A 21,974-nucleotide genomic window follows, 5' to 3' on the forward strand; every position below is an offset into this window, starting at 1 on the left:
CAATGTATAATGTATTGTCTGAACCTCATGCGGTGACTGATTGCTGTTTAATTTTGCTGTTATGTCACTTGCTTAAGGTCGCAGTTTTATGTTTTTCGAATATTGCGGCCTGGTCGGTTGCACTGGGAAGCAGCCTCTCGTAGTAAGCATTTGATCCTGCAGTCTGCACAGCGACATAGACTCCCAATTTACGCACACCGTGATTCGTGCTCCCCGTTCACCCTTTCCTGCTGCTGCCATGGGCAAATTTTGCCTCTGGCCTTTCTCGGCCGCGATTAGGCATGAACGGAGACCAGCATAAGTGCTTACATGGTCAGACGTGTATGAAGTTGGGTGGAAAGGCCCGCAAAAGTGGCTGATGAAGGTGATGTCCACGAAAGCGACTTGTCCATATTGAGACAATGTGGGACACCAAGTGTGAGCCACACGTTAGCGGCCTCCAAAAGAAAAGAAACATGCAGGCTGGAAAGGAGTCAATGCTAAAATGATGGGTAGTCCATGTCGTTGTGTAGGCTGCGGCAGCAGATGCCTGCGTCACCCGATTGCTTTGCACTGCAAGTTGCTCATCTTTAACAGCGACTGTCGCCGCAAACAGGTGGGACACTCTGTCCAATCTGTTTCTGCTGCTGGTTGTTGCTCGTTAGTAGACCACCACGTGCGACAAAGGCAGGCACTACGCCTGTAGGTAGGCAGCTCAATGTTCCCTAAGAGACCTGTATATGTGAATGCTCACTGTTGCCATATGGTTCGTCGCCAATGTATAATGTATTGTCTGAACCTCATGCGGTGACTGATTGCTGTTTAATTTTGCTGTTATGTCACTTGGTTATGGTCGCAGTGTTATGTTTTTCGAATATTGCGGCCTGGTCGGTTGCACTGGGAAGCAGCCTCTCGAAGTAAGAATTTGATCCTGCAGTCTGCACAGCGACATAGACTCCCAATTTACGCACACCGTGATTCGTGCTCCCCGTTCACCCTTTCCTGCTGCAGCCATGGGCAAATTGTGCCTCTGGCCTTTCTCGGCTGCGATTAGGCATGAACGGAGACCAGCATAAGTGCTTACATGGTCGGACGTGTATGAAGTTGGGTGGAAAGGCCCGCAAAAGTGGCTGATGAAGGTGATGCCCACGAAAGCGACTTGTCCATATTGAGACGATGTGGGACACCAAGTGTCAGCCACACATTAGCGGCCTCCAAAAGAAAAGAAACATGCAAGCTGGAAAGGAGTCAATGCTAAAATGATGGGTAGTCCATGTCGCTGTGTAGGCTGCGGCTGCAGATGCCTGCGTCACCCGATTGCTTTGCACTGCAAGTTGCTCATCTTTAACAGCGACTGTCGCCGCAAACAGGTGGGACACTCTGTCCAATCTGTTTCTGCTGCTGGTTGTTGCTCGTTAGTAGACCACCACGTGCGACAAAGGCAGTCACTACGCCTGTAGGTAGGCAGCTCAATGTACCCTAAGAGACCCGCGTATGTGAATGCTCACTGTTGCCATATGGTTCGTCGCCAATGTATAATGTATTGTCTGAACCTCATGCGGTGACTGATTGCTGTTTAATTTTGCTGTTATGTCACTTGGTTATGGTCGCAGTGTTATGTTTTTCGAATATTGCGGCTTGGTCGGTTGCACTGGGAAGCAGTCTCTCGAAGTAAGCATTCGCTCCTGCAGCCTGCACAGCGACATAGACTCCCAATTTTCATGCACCGTGATTCGTGCTCCCCGTTCGCGCTTTCCTGCTGCAGCAATGGGCATATTGTGCCTCTGGCCTTTCTCGGCCGTGATTAGGCATGAACGGAGACCAGCATGCGTGCTTACATAGTCTGATGCGTATGAAGTTGATAGCCAGATGGTTGGAAAGGCCCGCAAAAGTAGCTGATGGAGGCGATGCCCACGAAAGCGACTTGTCCATAGTGAGACAATGTGAGACACCAAGTGTGAGCCACACATTAGCGGCCCCCGAAAGAAAAGAAACGTGCAGGTTGGAAAGGAGTGAACGGCTAAAATCTGGGGTAGCCCATGTCGCTGTGTAGGCTGCAGCAGCAGATGCCTGCGTCTCCCGATTGCTTCGCAATGCAATTTGGGCATTTTTAACGGCGACTGTCGCTCCAAACAAGTGGCACACTCTGTCCAATATGTTTCCGCTGCTGGTTATTGCTCGTTAACCTGACCACCACGTGCGACGACGACGGTGAGCCGTTTACGAGCTCGCGTCAATGATTCCAGCGTATCTCGACATGCAAATTTTATTTCTGCTATTGCACGAGAATGTACACTGCTTGTCGTCTGCCAATAAAGTCGCGCGTTCTGTTCACTCACTTGTGGCTTGTTTGTATGGGCATCAGTAGAGGCTCTTGGCAATTAGAACGCACCAGCTACGCGGCAGCGAAGGCACTGAGGCATGCCGCATAGCCTGCAGGGCAAGCACGGCGCGTACCAGCGTACGCGACCGGCAAAAAACGGCCATAGTGAATTTTGCTCTAAAAGAAAACTTGCATTTCCGCTTCCGGATTGAGCAACGTCATCTGGCGTCCGCCAAAGTAAGTTCCATGCGCTGCCGCTGCTTATTTTCGAACCACGGTGGAAGGTACAGTTTCCCTTCTCTAAGTTTGTTCTTTATCCTATGATGATATATTGAGCTGGGCCACGTTGCGTTTGTGTGAGCGGTGAGAGTGCTCGTTGCAGTTACACGGTAATTGAATCATATTTTGGAAGTGCCTAAACAAACTGTTATCCGTATCGTGTGCATTAACCATCAGGTAACCTCTGGACTCGTGTAACGCCATTAGTTCGCCTTATGTTTCCTGTGATACGCCGGTGTCTTACGTGTACTACAGCGCCCGTCCGAGCTGCCTTTGTCGGTAACACTGAGCTTAGTGTCACACATTACTTCCCCCCTTTTCTCTGGCTTCTGGATTGGATTGGCGCGGCTCGCTACGTGCTTGCGCGCGCTTTTCCGAGCGGAGATTGCTGTGCGCCTGGTTTCTGCACTAGGCTCTTATACAGTTGCTTTTTCGAGCGCAGATCTGTGTGCGTCTGGTTCCTGCACTAGGCTTTCATACGATCGCTTGTCGCTGCTTTTCATTCGGCGCGGCTTGGTGCAGGCGCACAGCCTTGGTGTGCGCCTGCTTTTTGCACTGGTCTTTGAACACATCGCTCGCTGCTCGCGCTTATATATAAGTACGAAGTGAGCAATGTGAGCGTCGCTTAGCGCGGAAGTCATGTACCTTCACACTGGGTAACGCCGAGCGATCGCTTCTAACAAACGCAGAAATGAGTCTTTGCAGCGCGTGTGGCCATTAATTGACTCCCACCCCACATCCATGTGAGGTGCGACTCCAGCAGCGGTGCAGTTACTCTGCAGCCGGCGGAGAGGAGGTGACGCTTCACTTTCTGCCAATACCTTCTATTTTTTTGCGTGTGAACGCCCGTGATAGCTCGTGAGGTTGTGCGGGACGAGCTGCTGGCGCGACCCCCACTCGGTGGCCCCGGGAAGATTGTGCAAATTGATGAATGCCTCCTTCGCGGCAAGCGAAAATACAATCGAGGCCCCCTGATGACGGGCGACAACGTTCCGCCAAGCCGCCAAATCACGGCGGCATTGCAGATCGTGGACCATGGGTATTCGGCATGATCTGCGTGACCACCGGGCAACTCCGACTATTCAAGGTCGACAGATGAGACGCGGCGACGCTAGGCCCCATTATTGCAGCCTACGTTGAACCGGTGATCCACAGTGATGAATGGGCCGCATACAACTGGATGCAGAACTTAGTGGATGCTAACGGAGCGAGCCTCAATCTGCAATGGGAAACTAAACACAGCGTGAACTTTCTGGACCCAAGCACGGGCGTTGACACGCAAAAAATGGAATGTTATTGGCATGCAGAAACTGAAGCGCCACCTCCTCGCAGCCGGCTGCAGGGTAACTGCACCGCTGCTGGAGTCGCACCTCACATGGCTGCGGTGGGAGTCAATTAATCGCCACACGCGCTGCAAAAACTCATTTCTGCGTTTGTTAGAAGCGATCGCTTGGCGCTACCCAGTGCCAGGTACATGACAAAGTAATGGAAAACAAAGCGCAGTTCCTGACCCTTTGCTTTTGTTTGAATGTTTCCCAGCATTGCTGCGCGCTTACACACACGGTAGCAATTCCGCGATAAGCGACGCTCACCTTGCTCACTTCGTATTTATATATAAGTGCGAGCAGCGAGCGATGTGTTCAAAGACCAGTGCAAAAAAATGGCTGTGGCTTAGCTAAGGTTAAGCCCAGGATGCGAAGCATACTAGCCTTTATTTTAGTTGTTGAACCACTGTTTAGCCTGGTGAACTGCTGTTGCTTGGCTATATTTGGTTAGGCTAGACGAAGAAACAACTCATGCGTTACTCTGCTTCGCCTTCAAGAGTGGAACGCGACAGCGTTCCCGTCGACCCGCCAAGGGGTGTAAGACAATGGGCTACGGCGCAGCGACTACGCGCCCCGCATTGGAGGCGGTGAGCGTCGAGCAACGCAGCGTTCGCCGCGGCAACGAAATGTGCGCCTGAGCAAGCGACGCACGCCTGAGCCTTAGAAACAGCTCGTTTCTAAGGCAACACCGCTTTCACTAGAGGCGCTTTTGTACCGCTTTGAAGCATCGTACTCGTGGCTCAGTGGTAGCGTCTCCGTCTCACACTCCGGAGACCCTGGTTCGATTGCCACCTAGCCAATCTTGCAAGAGTTGAGCCATAGAATAAAGAACAACCTTAGAGAAGGGAAACTGTACCTTCCGCAGTGGTTCGAAAATAAGCAGCGGCAGCGTATGGAACTTACCTAGGTGGACGCCAGATGACGTTGCTAAAACAGGAAGCGGAAATGCGCATTTTTTTTTAGAGCATTATTCAATATGGCCGCTTGTATCCGCTCGTGTACGCTTGTATCCGCTCGTACGCGCCGTACTCGCCTCGGCTGCCGCGTAGCCGGTGCGTTCTAATTGCCAGGAGACCAAAGAGCCTCTACTGACGCCCATACAAAGAAGCCACAAGTGAGTGAACAGAACGTGCGACTTTATTGGCAGAAGACAAGCAGTGTATGTACATTCTCGTGCAATAGCAGAAATAAAATTTGTATGTCGAGATACACTGGAATCTGACGCGAGCTCGTAAACGGCTCACCGTCGTCGTCGCACATGGCGGTCTAGTAACGAGCGACAACCAGCAGCTCATGCAGATTGGTCAGTGTCCCGCCGGTTTGCAGCGGCAGTCGCCGTTAAAGATGAGCAACTTGCACTGCGAAACAATCGGGTGAACCAGGCATCTGCTGCCGCAGCCAACACAGTGACATGGACTACCCGGCATTTTAGCCTTAACTCCTTTCCAACCTGCACGTTACTTTTCTTTCGGAGGCCGCTAATGTGTGGCTCGCACTTGGTGTCCCACATTGTCTCAATATGGACAAGTCGCTTTCGTGGGCATCACCTTCATCGGCCACTTTTGCGGGCCTTTGCACCCAACTTCACACACGTTGGACCATGTAAGCACGTATGCTTGTCTCCGTTCGTGCTTAATTGCGACTGAGAAAGGCCGCAGGCACAATTTGCACATGGCTGCAGCAGGAAAGGCTGAACGGGGAGCACGAATCATGGTGTGTAAATTGGGAGTCTATGCCGCTGTGCGGACTGCAGGAGCAAATGCTTACCTCGAGAGACTGTTTTCCAATGCAACTGACCAGGCCCCCACATCCGATAAGCATAATACGGCGACCGTAACCAAATGAGATAACAGCAAAAATAAACGGCAATCATTCACAACATAGTGTTCAGAGAATACATTATACATTGGCTACAAACCATATGGCAACAGTGAGCATTCACATACACGGGTCTCTTAGGATACATTCAGCCGCCTACTTACAGGCATAATGCTTGCCTTCGTCACATGTGGTGGTCTGGTAACGAGCGACAAACAGCAGTACAAACAGATTGGACAGAGCGTCGCACCTGTTTGAAACGACAGTAGCCGTTGAAGATGATCAACTTCCATTGTGAAGCAATCGGGTGACGCAGGCATCTGCTGTCGCAACCAACACAGCGAAATGGACTATCCGACATTTTAGCATTAACTCCTTTCCAACCTGCATGTTTCTTTTCTGTCGAGGGCCACTAATGTGTGGCTCACTTTTGGTGTCCCACTTTGTCTCAATATGGACAAGTCGCTTTCGTGGGCATCACCTTTGGCAGCCATTTTTGCAGGCATTTCCCCCCGTACGGCTATCAACTTCATACACTTCGAACCATGTAAGCACTTATGCTGGTGTCAGTTTTGAGCAAATCATGGCCGAGGTAGGCCACAAGCACAATTTGCCCATGGCTGCAGCAGGAAAAAATGAACGGGGAGCACCAGTTATGGTGTGTGTACACTGGGAGTCTATGTCGCTGTGCGGACTGCAGGAGCAAATGCTTACCTCGAGAGACTGCTTACCAATGTAACTGAGCAGGCCCCCACATCCGAGAAATGTAACACGCGACCACAACCAAGTGGGGAGCAAAACCAGATTCTGCAATCTATCATTCAGTGTAGCTTGCGCAAAGACCCAGGCTATCGAGGAAGAAGAGCAAATATCAACGAGACTAGGAATATGGGAAATGAGAAAGCTTGCATTCAAGAGAGAAGCCACCCTGCTCTCCAAGAATTGAAGGCCAAAAATATCAAGAAAAGTAAAATGGTGCATAGCAAACAGTGCGTAGGTTAATGCAAGAAACATGTCGATGTTGCATCAGCTATTTCAGGAGAGGAATTGTGCATGACAACATGCACTAAAAGGTAGTGCTACAGATATGTTATGCTACTAGACAGGGACTGGTATTAAGTATCAGCGAAGAATCGGTTGACCTTTATGTTTGGATGAGGATGAATGATCTTTAACGAGAATGGACAATGAAAAAGCTTGCATTTATAGAAAAAAAATTACACTTGGCACAAATGGAATTGACATGGCCAGGAAGCTGATTAAGGGCAAACTGATGGAACTCTTTTGGCCAGCGTCGTCCGTGCTTGATCAGTAGTTGCAGGCGCATCTGGAGACGAAGAATTTCCATAAAGTCCTTTTTGAGTTACCTGGATGACTCAGCCGATTTGTCCGCGCTGGTGGAATGGTGGCTGAAGCTCTTTTCAGTCTTGACACAGTGCTCTGCAGACTTGATATCTCGTGTAAATTCTTCTGCATGCGCTTCTTTGTTCGTGGTGTAAAAGCCTTGCAAATTCAGCTCCAGCCCCTTTCTGTTGGTGTGGATAGGAGCTCCTGTGATGACCAAGGTATGCTTGGCATGGACTCTGTTGGGGCAGAACGGTGACACATGAGATACAGCACAGATTAGCCAAACTCATGTGTGTTTGCTTTTATGTTCGAACCAATTATACTGAACCATAAACATGAGCAAACATTCATTTCTGCTGCAAACAAATGACATGTATCTCAAGACTAGCAAGACAATACAGCATATATCAGGCATACTTATTTCTGAACCACATGTTGTTTACCTTGTAGTAGCAGCCAATGTCCACACAATGGCCTTGTTGTGGCAGGCAGCAGCTTCTGTTTAGTGTGTGGAGTGTGTTGCTTTATACTGGTGCCATCATCATTACTGCATGTCTGGAACAGAAATTTTCACTGAATCAGAAATTGAAAAAAGCACAATTTTGCAATATGAAATGCAAAAAGGTGTGACATATATATTGTAATGGTTTGCGACTACAGAACACATGCAAATATACCCTCTCTGTTCTAGGACACTTAAGCAGCACGTTAAATAAATATTGCTATTGTCCATAAATTTATGCCTGCCTAACTATACAATGCATGTAAACAGTTTAAGTATTATTAAGATCACAAATGAGAACATTTGCGCGCTCATTTATACACTGGAAGAGATCACACTGCTGGTTCCACAAGCAAATACATGAAAGTCATGAAGCTATTAGAACTGATGCATTATTTTTCTGCACGAACGTGATGCACTGCTGCACTACTGCAAAAATAAATGCCCTACGGTAAACCAAACTGAACAGCAAGAACATTTGGAACCAACAAGTACGAAATATGAGTGAATTATCACGCTTGCAACTGTTTAATACATTAAATTCGGCACTTTCACATCATTTTACCAAAGGATTATTCGATTTTGTGGACGAAAAAAGTTGCCGGCGGACTCGAAAATAAGTTTTATATGTATATTGTTAAGGCTACCCAGTCACCTATGGCCACGGCTACAATAAGATGAAAAATGAGGCGCGCTTTCCGATCGCTCTTTCTTTCCCGATTTGTGTGTGTATAACGACAGCCTCGCAAGTAACGGTTTATTTCGGAAACAGCAACGGAGGATCCCGACTGCCATATGCTGTGCAGGATCTAGTTCGTTAACTTGTCTCCGCCTGTAAGTTAATTAGACGAATATTATATAACGATTCAAGCAGCGGTGTTAAACGACTCACCGTTATTGCCGTTTTCAGCCGCACCAGAATCCAGCTCCCGTTTCGATGCAGACGTGTTCCGAATGGCTCGCGACCGATACCCAACTTTCGGGCTTACATGTCCGCTTGCAAACACGTCACTTCACCCCAGGTTAAATAACGCGTGACATCGAAGCGCAATAGACTAGTTTTAGCGAAAAAGAAGCAACCAGCCTGAGCGCACGAACGAATGAATCCGTGCCGCCATGCACTCGAAAATAGCGGTAAAAATTTTAAATCCAGGCCAGAGGTCACGTGAAAGATCGATGATGCTGAACGCTATTTGCGTTTATAATGACAAAGAAACAGTAAACTTACTTACAAAGAATACAATATCAAATTAGCAAAGATAATTTCGCCCTCTTTTTCATGTAATAAACGTGCTTCGGTAATTGTAGGAGAAAGTTTGCAAAAAAAAATTGCGCTTATTACGGCGCCTCCAGCGGAAAATGTTCAATCTAACGTAAGCATCCCGAAGTGATATTACTATGCTAGTTTTATTAGCAGGAGCGCGCGGTCGATTTTTCCGCCCTCTGTAGCCATTTGTTGAACTTGAGAGTGTGCGGGGCCTGGTTGAGCCAAAGCCACCTAGAAACAAGCTCAGCTGCTTATAGACCGTTTCATCGGGCGAGGAGGAAAGGGCGCGCGGTGAGCCTTTCCTCCTCTCTGGCTTCGGCGATCCGGCGCGGCGCTGCTTGAAAGTATTGCTGTCGCGTGCTGCGGAACGATTTAGAGACGTTTTAGATCTTACTTTGTGAAATTTACGCCATGTTCGTTGATCTAATGTCGTCAGGGAAACCTTTCGGTGCATCGGTATAACTACTGTAAGCAGAAATATGTCTTGAGGGCGCAATAATGTGACACGCATAATCAGCCGCGGTGTACTCGCATTATCAGTCGCGGTGCGTGTATGTGTTTACTATTTTGCTTATATCGATTTTAATTCAAAAAAAAAAAAAAACGGCGTCTCTGTATTACCAACATTAAATGGTAAATCAGCTCACTGTCTGATCGATTGGCGTAGGGAGTAAAACATAAAACATAAGAGCGCATGCTCGTGCACGGCCAACCTAAGGCAACCACGAAACATCTGAGCGGCAGGCGCTATCAAATATTTGTGATACACTGGCCTCGTTCTCACGCATTTCAAGTCTAGTATGCTTGAAATTAACATGTCTACGCTAGCCTTGCTGCATGAGGCCCATGACGCTGTTCAACACAGCGACCACTGCGGTTGGTGAGCCAGCACGATACACATATAAGCTGTGTGCTTCGGCATTGCCTTTTTGGCCTGTATACAGCCGTAATTTATGAGAGGCTTCGCATAAAAAGAATGCGATGGCTATTTTTGAGCGCTAGATTTCCGTAATACGTGTGAGTGCGTCGTACAGAACTGAACGAACACAACCGAAAAAAAAATCGGTTATTATCCTCTTTCTCTAAAAAGCGAGAGAAAACGGGCTAACGCCGCACAACGTTTATAAATATATAACCGCTGATGCCGTATGCTTGGACCATGCGCTATACAGAACAAAGGTATCTGTAATCCAGCACCTACTACTGCTTAGGACGCTCGCGCAGTTCGTAAACGGTCGCTTTGCTGGACAAGCTTAATTCAGACATGTAAGGTATGCTGCTATTACTAGCCAAAACTATTTTATTCATGGGTGGAAAACTCATCCACCCAACCAAGTAGTCACGCAATGTAACCTGCAGTGAACAGTTTGAACGCTTGTCAAACAGCACAGCTCCTATCGTAGCAGAACAGTACCCACGCTGTTACAATCATCGCGTATGTTTCATGGCTCCTAAACCGCAGCTTAGAAATAGAGGATAATACTGCAATAAGGTCACATTAGTGATTGGAGCATTTAGAAATACACAATTGATCTCCGAGGCTGATTGTAGGCTCAAATATGCGAGCACACATCGCGCTGCGTGTTCCGTCCACCTCAAGGCCAGCAGAAACTCCGGCCATGACGCCTTAAACCACTCCAGCACGTCTCACAGAACCGTTTACCACGTAGAAGACGCACGCCATACTAAACAGACCGCACGACCGCGAAAACAAACGTCAGAACCTACTACCGAGCGTATACCTGCCATGCAAAAGACCGCTTTCACCCAAGCCAGTATGGCGCTGCTCATAGGCGGCGCCACTGCGTTCACAATATGGCGGCGCCTACGAAAAAACGGTCTATATACCGCCGCGACGCCGCGAGCGGCGGCGCGAGTTGGAGCCCCGTTTCTCCTCTGTCGTGACGTCACGGTGTCACGTGGTCAGCCTTGAAGGCGACGCCGCGAGTTGGAGCCCCGTTTCTCCTCTGTCGTGACGTCACGGTGTCACGTGGTATTGAGGGCGACACCGCCGCGCCTGAGGAGCTGGGTTGAGCTCGAGTAATATGCTTCGCATAAAAGCCGGCGCACACCAAGTCTGTGCGCCTGCACCAAGCAGCGCCGAATGGAAAGCAGCGACAAGCGATCGTATAAACGCTTAGTGCAAAAACCAGACGCACACCGATCTGCGCTCGAAAAAGCAACTGTACAAAAGCCTAGTGGAGAAACCAGGCGCACAGCAATCTGCGCTCGGAAAAGCGCGCGCAAGCACGTAGCGAGCCGCGCCAATCCAATCCAGAAGCCAGAGGAGGGGGGGAGAAGTAATGTGTGACACTAAGCTCAGTGTTACCCCTTTGTTCTCGCCTGTCCGCGTCCCCTCATGAAATACCTGGTACTGTGGCTTCGAATTATAGTGCGTGGAAGAGTTTGTTGGAAGTTGTGCTTTTGTGCGGTGGTGTTCATCGGCAATTCGACAGTGTCCGCGCTGGAAAGAGCGTCGTCGCGTGGTGCCTGCGAGACGAAGGAGCGCTTGCTGTTCACATCTTGAAGGTAAGCAGGTCTGACGCTTGCGCGCATTCTCGCAGCTTATGGTTCGTGTAGTAAACTTTGTGCAACGACAAGAGAGCACTTTCGGAGAGTATGTTGCCCATGTTGTTGTGCCCATTTAGCAAACCGTTTCACGATGGGAGTTTCCGTGAAAATTATTATTTCTTACCGCTTGCTTTCTGCAGTGATGTGCTACCACCGCTGATTGTTGAGACTTAATAGGCAAATATTTACGTAAACGCTGAAAGTTCCTGTTTCCTCGGTAGTTTCCCGGCAAGAAATTCTTCCGTGGATATTATTGCTGCAAATTACGTGTGTAATGCATGTAGGTGTGTCGTGGTCATCGCGAGTTGGAACGCGACTGCGGTGTTTTGACAGTGGAGCAGGTATTTGCATGTGTGAAGATTATTTTATTGATACAGTTCAGTTTGAAGCCCAGCTTCGCGAGAACCTGTCTGCATTGTTTCTGTTCGTCGTGTTCGCGTATTTCTCTTCTATATTGCACGGCAATATAGACCGATATCACAACAGCGAAATTTCTTTTTAATCGATGCATGTCAATAAGGCGCTCGTTTTCATTAACATTTTCATCTGAAGAACATGATGTCAGCTCCTGCAATTGTTGTCATAATATGTGGGTTGTAGCACTGCGTAAATAAGGGCTGCAATTTTGTTGCGATGCTTTCCGCTCGATGTTTGCCTCTCTTGTAACCCACCGTCCACGGCTGGCTGTACTGGTCAATAACGATGGCGGAATGTCAGTCCGACCACCGAGGAAAAGGAGTAGCATTGGAAAAGGCATCGCTACAAAATCGCGGCCTAGGTTTTAGACCGCTCATAATCGATTCTTTTGATTCACTACGTATTTAGGTTTTGGTGATAATTTCCCAGGTAGTCTGGTGTTAGCTGCTGGTTTTATTCCCGCCTGAATTTTACAATATAACAATGTAAGCACATGAGATATAACTACGAGATATTTGTAAAACAGGCACAGATTTATGTGTGAGTCTCTTTCTTTTAATGCCACATGACACTGTAAATCACACGTTTGAAGCTTCACATCAGAATAAATTAAATCTTTCTTACTGTTGAAGGTTATGCGGATTCAGGAGTCAAGCCTACGACCTGTAGGAACCTGCTGCACTGCTACATATTGGATCGCACAACGATGCACTTGGCCTGCATGCTTTTACAAGGTGCGTAAAAAACTGTCGCTGCACTTAGTTGTAGGATATCCTTGTGCAATATGGAATCATTTTTTGTGTGTGCCATTTCCAGGATTTCTAGTAGCAGATCACTTGCACAATATCTTTTATTTATCCGGGGAGCCCTCAGTTGAAGCACTGTAACTTAATTTGGTCCTTCTGAGACAAATATAAACAAAGCTGGAGTGACTATGCAATATATTCTCTATACAGACTATTATTCGAGCCAGGTTGCTTTTTTAGAAACATCATTGAGGAGCATGAGGGTGTCTATGAGCCACCCGAGAGAAACAGAAGGCTGTGGTTACCTGAATTATTATGTAGTCACTACTTGCACTAGTACCTGCACACCTAAATTCTTCCCTTTTCTCGGTCACAAATATGCATTGCATACCATAATTCATCTCCTAAAGATACCCCCATCAAGACAATAAAGTTTGCTGCTCTATTAGGTGGCTGCCAAATTCCTAGTCACAGTATGAGTGCTCAATTTTTCAAGCAAACAACAAGCCATTAACCTTTTAATGTGGCAAGTTCAATGTGTGTCCCAAGAGCTCGTCCGCTTCAGGGTGGAAGCCGGTCTCTTCTATATGTAACAGAAATTTCACTCGTTGATAATGTGGTATAGAATGCTGCTGAATCATAAAAGTCAGCCCAGTAAAGTAGTTGCAAGCCCACATGGTAGCACAGCTGAAAGTGGAGCATTCTCTGTTGCATTGCATTTTTTTTCTCCGTTTCGCTGCACTTGTTCATTTGATAAGACAAAGCTGGTCCTATGCCATCATCTATCTCAAATGTGGAGAACCTTTTTTTACCTTCTCATCTTTATTACTTATCTGCCTAATACACAAGCTTCCAGGGACATGCAAACAATGCGGAGTACTGCCTAGAACTTATGCATTCATCTGTGGTTTGTGGTACCATACGCTCACCACCTTAGATTTTCGTTATGTTACATGGAGGCTTGCTTCACGCTCGAGCTACACTGCACTTGGTGCAATTTCGAAACAGCCACTTTTTGACATAGTGTAATTATTTGTTGCACTCTCACTGAATTTATATTTTCTACTGTGAATAATGCGCTCGCGGTGATTGTACAAAAAGGTTTTAACCATCTAAAGACATGGTTTAGGCAGAAAGTCTCCTAACTAATGCTGTCACACAAAAGTTGTATAAGAATGCGCTACGTCGCAAGATCCATACATAACTAAATTTCTGGCTTTCAAGCCCTAGCTTTTCAACACAATTGTGTGTGCAACAAACATCTTGCTTTTTAACCACTATTCTAGTAGTGACAGACTTTTGTCTGTTTAAAATAAGCCCTCCAATCGGTCTTACTATGTCTGGTTGATTCCAATGGATTCTTGACTGTTGCTGTATTGGTGGCGGCTTCAAGGCCAACTAGATCTCCCAGCCTCAGTTGAAAGCATGGACACAGTGGTTGTTTCTTTTGATGATTGTTGTACGTGTGACTTGGCAGTTTGGGTTTCAACTTGTACTGGTTTTGATTGTGGTGGGTTAGAGATGAAATGAGAGCTCATGGCATGTTCTGCACTGCACAATGCGATGCTTTGGCTGGCATCCTGTATCTTAGTTTGTCTTGGACTGCTGTCTGATTTGTTGAGCTGCTGGCCGTATTCTTATGAATACAAAGCTGTATACTGGGCTAGGCAATCATGCCATTGTGCTTATTAGCAACACAAGATATACACAATAATATTGTCAGGCATGCTGAGGCATGTGGGCTGGCACTATGTAGCACACTAGGGAAAGCACACCAATGATGGCATGGCATGGTAACGCTTTTAGCTTGCACCGCTGTGGTGTTATCAGATTAAGGTAGCAACAATGACATCTAGGCTTCCAGTTCCTGCACTTGCAATGCAGGTACTAGAGTATGCTATTCGCTGGTAGTGGAAGTTTGCAAAGCATTGATTACATACTAAGCTAGCCCGCCTCCCTTGCGTGCCAGCATCTCGCCCGCCTGTTAAACACCACCGCTGAATCTAATAGCAGCACGCAGTTGCAGGATATCAACGCAACTGAAAACTCTTAAAGGATACAGCATTGATGGAAGGTATTGCTTAATACAAATGTCGATCGCCTCCCATATTTTGCTCTTTGACGAGCACGTGATGAAGTATAATGCAGTTCGTCTTAGATTAAACACCAGTTAACTCATCATTTTTCTGTTCAGAAAGCATAAGATTGCAATAATGTATTCACATGAAGTTTATTGATGGTGTGTCCAATTTTGATAAAGCCTAAACAACTCGCCACGCGAGTGACACCTTTCCGTGCTTGTGAAGCAGATGCTGCTACCGTTCAGTTTGCTGTAGGTGCACATACACAGCATGTTTGCCCGCCACCTTCTGTGGCATGCTGAAGTCAGTAAAGTGTTGTGCTAAACGTTCAGTTTGAAGTTTGAAGTTTATTTCCTTTCTTCACTACAGAAAGAGGAAGCAAGAGCTAAAGGCCATTTGGCCTGACAGGGGCTCTTGCTCCTAAGTGCGTTCGGCTTACATGATGATCCCATGTACTAAAAAAGCAAATATAACAAGAAACAAGCAAGTACGATGTATAAAATACAAATAAACAAGATAATGTGTACATTATACAATGACTATGTGAAAAAAACATTTATGCTTCAATTTTTGTTTGTGCAATCACATTACCGCGCGGATTAAGGAATACATATATAGTGCATAAAAAACAATTTAGTGCGAGAGCAATTTATGTGTAAATAATTTGATAGTGTATGAGTAGGTTTTTTATACATTGCTTAAAATTAGGCGCACAGAAATCAATTTTTTGCTCAACAATGTTTAGTAGCCTTGGTATTTGATAGTTTATATCCTGACGTCCGTAGTTAGTACGCGTGAATGGTATTTTCTTGATTTGATAACGTAATGGGTATCGAAGAGAAGTGGGTATGCTGACAACATGGAGCCTGTGTTTTTTTATATGTAAGAGTAATCTATATTAAAATAAAATACTTGATTTGCTCGGATCAATAAATGTTTGACGAAGAGATTGTGTGTGGGTAAGTCACGCGGCCTACCATGGTAGTTTTCGAAAATTCGGACTACTCGTTTTTGCAAGCTTAATTACTTATCATAGTTTTTTGCTGTAGTTGTTCCCCAGATCAAGACACAATAAGTTAGCTTCGAGTAAAAAAGGGCGTAGTATATTGCTTTCTTTAGCCATAAAGGTATTAGATCACCTATTTTATATATACAGCCTACTACTTTGCTAAGATCATTGCAAAGCTTATTGACATGATTGTCCCATCAGAGGTTTTCTTGGAACCATACCCCCAAAAACTTTTGCGTTTTTACTTGTTCTAGCCTCTTTGCTTGAAATAGAACAGTTATATTAACAGGCGATGGCTTGTTTATTGGTGTAAATATTATATGTTTGGTTTTGTTGACATTCAATTGTAGTTTGTTGATGTACAGCCATTCAGATAATAAATTTAAATAATCATTTATTTCTTTTTGTATGCATTTCAAGGAAGAATTTGCAAAGAAAAGATTAGTATCGTCTGCGTACATGATGATATTAGGTGAGGAAGAAATGTTAGGAAGGTCATTGATATGTAGATTAAATAATATAGGACCAAGTATGGATCTCTGTGGCACGCCAGTCTGTATTTTGAGAAGTGAGGAAGTGGCCTGATTATGTGAAACAAACTGGTAACGATGCGTTAAGTAACTTCTCACTAACTCTAATGCTGTACCACGTATACCGTAGTCATAAAGTTTGCACAGAAGTATACGATGATTTACGCTGTCAAAAGCTTTACGCAGGTCCAGAAATAAGCCTACCGTGTGTAAACAGTTTTCCATATTTTGCAGTATTTGATGTTTTATATTTAGGAGCGCATCCTCACATGATTTATATTTTTGGAATCCGTACTGCGCCGTAATAATAATAGAATATTTCCTTAAGAAACCTTCTAGTCGAGTGTTGAGAACAGTTTCAAAAAGTTTTGAAAAAAGAGGTAGTATAGATATGGGTCGGAAGTTGTTTACACTATGATCAGCACCGCCTTTATGAACCGGGCAGACTCTGGCTATTTTAAGTTTGCTAGGAAAAATTCCGGACTCAAACATTTTATTAATAATATGAGCTAATACATTAGAGATGATGTCAGACACATATATTATAGGAGATGCCATGATACCGTCGAAACCTGCAGCACTGTTTGACTTAAAGTTTTTGATCACGCTTTCTACCTCGGTTGGTGTCACCGGAAATAGCATTAAAGAATTTTGCAGAGACGGTTTGATAGTATGCCCTATCTCTTCTGGATCTGCTGCAGAAATGTTGCTGCAGCATTGAACAAAGTGAGTGTTTAGGATAGAGACGGCTTCTTCACCTGATAGAGTGCCGTTAACCGAAGCTATTTGTAGCTCTTGAGGGCTAGCCTTTCCTCCAGATATTTTCTTAATTTCCAGCCAAACTTTTCTTGGATTCGTATATATGCGCGAGAACACCTTCTCATAATATTTTTCTTTTGCCTTTTTTAATTCTGAATTTACTTGGTTACGGTACTCCTTAAATTTGGCTAATTCATTAATGTCTCTAGTTCTAAGGAATGTGTGGTACATTTTATTTTTGTTTTTGATTTTTGTAAAAAGCTCTACATCTATCCACGGCTTTCTAATCTTTTGGGTCGTTTTGTAGCACTATGTTGTGGGAAGGCTATGTCGTAGCAAGTGATTAGTTTATCGAAAAATGAATTGTATGCCTTATTTGGGTTACTTTCAATTAGTTCAGATTCCCAGTTTTTTTTTCCCGAATAAGGGAGCGAAAATAGGCTAGCGTCGTTGTATCTATGAGACGGTAGGAATATACAGGCGCATTATGCTTGTATTTCTGCGAACAAGGCAGAAAGCAAAACATTGGAAGATGATCGCTTATATCAGAGGACATGACACCAGCAGTCACAGTGGAATCATGTACATTAGTGATACAGACATCTAATAAGGTTTGGCTATGTGCTGTAACTCGTGTTGGCAAGCTTATAATATTCGAGCATGCGTAAGAGTAAAGCAGGTGATTATATTCTCGTGTTATTGTATTTTCAGCCATCATATCTATGTTCGTATCACCTAGTATGGCAAACATTTTGCCGGTGCTGCTGAGATAAGCTAGCAGTTTATTCACAAAGGAAAAGAAATCTTTTTTGTTCCCACCGGGTGGTCTGTAGACTACTGAAAATGTTCCTGCTTGAAGACGAATAGTGAGGCATTCAACATTGCGATTAATTAGGGAGAAATCTGCAATTTTCTCCGAGTTTAGATCATTTCGTACATATGCTGCTAGACCACCACCTCTTGCGTAGGTACGGTTTAGTATGTGATGCCTGTAGTTTTCGAACTGTATGGGGTAGTCCTTATCAGATATCCACGTTTCAGTAAAAAGAAGAACATCGGGATTAGTGTTGGTGTGTTGAAACAATTCTTCAATTCTGTCTTGTTTATTTTTTATGGTTTGGACGTTTAAATGAAAGATTGAAATATGTTTTTGCAAACCCGCAGATATATTTGCAAATGAAATGTAATCATGATATAAAGATTTATCGACTGAATGTAGAAGTAGTACAGGCTGCAGTAGAATGCACACCTGCAGCCTGTAACTGACAATAAAGATGGGTAAGAACTACAAAAACTGTGAAAATGTGAAAAATGCACAGGATATTGTAATGCCTTTCAATTTGGCATTAGAATGTGTGCGCAAATAACTTTTAACCACAGCACCTTATGGCATAGACAGTAGTGTTGCTCGATGGGAGGCCTGTGATATTAGCAAGCTTTCCTGGTAAATATTGGCAAGTTCTTGCTCACGGCATAGGGACGGCCTCAACTTTGGGAACCTCGATGCTTGAGGTAGCGCACAAAGGTTTATTGGCCAGTTGCCTAGTCCTAAAGTTCATGTAATACTTAGCAGCTGCTGCAATAATGTTTAAAATAATTTGTAAGCAGTTTCACACCTGAGTGGAAGGGTAGATAACAGCGCTCAAACAACAATTAGTTAAAAGCTTGTTCGTTGCCCTGATCTTTATATGTGCTATTTCTGACTGCTGCAAGTTTCTTAGCTGTGTGCATACAGGCCAAGCTGTTCTTGCTTATATGAATATTTTTGAATAAGTGAAAAAGACTTCCTTCTGTTTTGTTTTTTCAGGTGCCCTGTGAGCTCTCATCCAAGCACCGCATTGCAGAGGTCTGCTGTGAGCAGACGTGGCAAATTGAAGTAACATACAGATAGTCCAATAAAATACTCGTAATTTCAGACAAACCTTTACAAAGTACAGTGAAAACTTTCTTTTAAAAGTACAAACACCAATACAGCGTGATCTTTCCATCCAAACATTACATTTTATATTAGTAACAAAGACGTAACTAGAACAGCAGTAGCACTGCGGTGAGGAACGTACAATGGTATTCCAAGTGTTATACTGAAATATTCTATGAAGTCTAATTAGTTTATAATTTTAGAACAAGTTAGCATGAATTTCTGTGCCATAGCAGTGTTCTAATCTGTATGCTGCATCTCGTAGGGAACAGTAACCTTGCAATCTTCATCTATGCATGTCTACATAAAATACAGGATTTAATGACTGGGGCCACATAAAGGATGCATAAAGGTGGAACACACGAAGGAAACATAAAAGCAGTGGCCAAATTTCAACATGAAGGAAACATAAAGGACGGTAACATAAAGGATACACAAAGGAAAGACACATAAAGGAAACATAAAAGCAGTGGCCAAATTTCAAAATTGAGGAAACAAAGTACGGTAACATAAGGGATACATAAAGGGAGGACACATGAAGGAAACATAAAAGCAGTGGCCAAATTTCAACATGGAGGAAACATAAAGGACGTTTCCTCATGTGACCTCAAGGAAACAGAGTAAACATAAAGGACATAACCATTTTCATAAGGGATGGTAGCTGGCCCATGCCATTCACGCTAAGGACGTTGAAGGAAGGGACTTTTTCTCATCGAGAACGTGGAATATGGGATTTATTTACAGTATCTACTTGAAGGGTGGAGAATGTTACATTTTATCAGTCTAGCATGACTGAAAGAGAATGTACACCGAGCAGCCACCAAAAGCAGCTTAAACACCCTGTGCTCCCTAGATCCCTAGGTGCGGTAAAACTGCCGTTCAACCTTTGTCCAATGAGAGAGTCATCGTAGTCGACCTGCTTTTGAGGGGGAGGGTTCACACACTAACTTTTGCAATTTGGTACCACTAAACACACCGAGGTGAGAGGGTTCTTGTAAACAGGGGTCTTGACCCGAGCAGGCACCTCTTTATCCCAGAGCTGACCCCGCAGTCAGCAGCCGCCACGTGTCAATTGACGGTGACGACTTCTGAGGCCCGTGAGATCGCACCGCAAAACATTCCTTTCCAGGAGTTCCCCCGCTCCAAGAAAACCGTGAGGGGTATAACGAATCGACTAAGGAGACTCGTTCCGCCGAACGTGCACGGCTAGACATGCCGGCGCCGTGGGGCTGTTGAAGAGGCGCATTGTTGTCCTTACAAAGCGAGTCGTCGCAGCTGGCTGGGAATGGTTCGGAGGTCGCTTCTCCGAAGATCGCCAGCCCCCGCAGGCCAATCGTAACAGTGTGGAATGTTGTTTGAACAAATCCCGAGAGTTTGTACACGCTAGTGTTCCATTGCTATGCTTCTTAAGTGCACATTTCAACTCGCGCACCATGCGTCCTGCTCTTCCATTACTCGAGGGGTGGAAAGGAGAAGTATACATGTATCTAAAGCCATTTAGCTTGAGGACCGACTGCATTTATTAGCCCGCAAATGCTTCACCATTTTAGGACACAATTAAGTCCGGCAGCCTCTCCGTTGCGAACATGCATATAGTCGTTCGATCACAAGAGACGAGCGCGCTGACGTAATTATGTCCACCTCCGCCCAGTTTGAGAAGGCGTCAACGACCACCAAAAACATGGCGCTGTACATGGGCACCGCAATGTCGAGGTGGACTGCTCCGCGGCCACTCCGGTTTTGTCCAAAAGTGGATAGGCACTCGGGGTTCACTTTGCCTATTTTGTTGACACGCTGTGCCATGCCGGACAAATTTTTCAATCTGAGCGTCCATCCGAGGCTACCAAACGCAGGATCTCGCGATAGCTTTCATGGCCAATACTTCCGGATGATTTACGTGCAACAGCACGAGCACACGCTTTTGCAACGCCGACGGAACTACCACGCGGTTTCCGCAGACCACGCAATCTCTGTGCACAGACACCTGATTCGTTCTTACCTCGTATCCACCATATTCTTGGGGAACCCGCTCTTTCGGCCAGCCGTCAACGATCCATTTCATCATTCTTGAAACAGAACAGCGCGGTTTTGACGGGGACAGGCAGGGAGATGACAGGAAAGGAAAAAGTAAAAACTACTGTAGTGCCTTATATTCATCATGTCTCCCATAGAATAAAGAAAGCTGGCTAGTAGAGCATCTGTCAAAGTAGTTTTCTCGGCACCGGATATGCTTGGGAAGATGTGTAGAATGGTTAATAATGATTTCGTTCCAAGAGAGTGCAACATCAAACATGACAATCAATTCGTCTCTTGTAAACAGGGAGTTGTCTACGCCATTCCGCTGTCATGTGGCAGGCTTTATGACGGTCAAACGGGGAGATGCCTTAATGAACGCCTCAAGGAGCACAACAACAATGTGCACAATACTGTAAAAGGGCATCTTGGCATCCACTGTAGAGACTGCGACAGCAAAGGCTTGCCACCCGGACTTCGCTCGAACACAAGTTTTAAGTAAACATAGCAACCAACTAACGCGTGAAATCATCGAAGCAGCGCACATCACCTGGTCAAAGGACGCATGCGTCAGTAGCCCCCTCCTTATCGATTACGTCCAAAGAACTGGCATTTTTAGCGGGGGGGGGGGGGATACGATGATTACAGTTATCTCCTTTGTTCAGTGCGGCATGTATGATTGACTGTGAGTATATGTATGTTTTTTGGTTTCTACTGTTGGTTGGAGCTCTTATATATTCTTTGTTCCAAGCAATAAATTTCAGTTGCAAGTCAGCGCTCGTACTCGTCGTTTCTCCCTGCTTGTCCGCGTCAAAACCGCGCTGTACTGTTTCAAATATGGCTTACCAACTCGCCCAAACGTCCGTTTGAACTATTTCATCACCTTTGAAAGTTGCAAATCTTGCGACGTGCATGATGCTATATCGCCGGCGGTGACTGGTGGGCACTCTGCGGCTTCCAAGAGTAAGACATCACCTGGAACCTCTTCGTCTTGTTGAAATCCCGGAGCCGGCAACCTGCTCAGACAACCCGCGTTAACGTACGTCCTCACTTGCGGAAATAAGCGCGCTACGCGGCGTGCCTAAAAACG

The 21,974-nt window shown here is 45.4% G+C and overlaps 1 protein-coding gene and 1 long non-coding RNA gene across 2 annotated transcripts in view; both read left to right on the forward strand.

The window, feature by feature from the left end:
- Positions 1 to 21,974, forward strand: part of LOC129386042 (cytosolic endo-beta-N-acetylglucosaminidase-like) — a 476,321-nt gene that overhangs the window by 113,964 nt on the left and 340,383 nt on the right. The gene's annotated exons all lie outside the window — the stretch shown is intronic.
- Positions 11,178 to 18,874, forward strand: LOC140219370 (uncharacterized). The gene is made up of 2 exons (XR_011895584.1): positions 11,178 to 11,369; positions 18,761 to 18,874. It is a non-coding gene; the product is annotated as an uncharacterized lncRNA (long non-coding RNA).

This window comes from Dermacentor andersoni, chromosome 7, assembly GCF_023375885.2.
Source record: "Dermacentor andersoni chromosome 7, qqDerAnde1_hic_scaffold, whole genome shotgun sequence".
NCBI lineage: Eukaryota > Metazoa > Arthropoda > Arachnida > Ixodida > Ixodidae > Dermacentor > Dermacentor andersoni.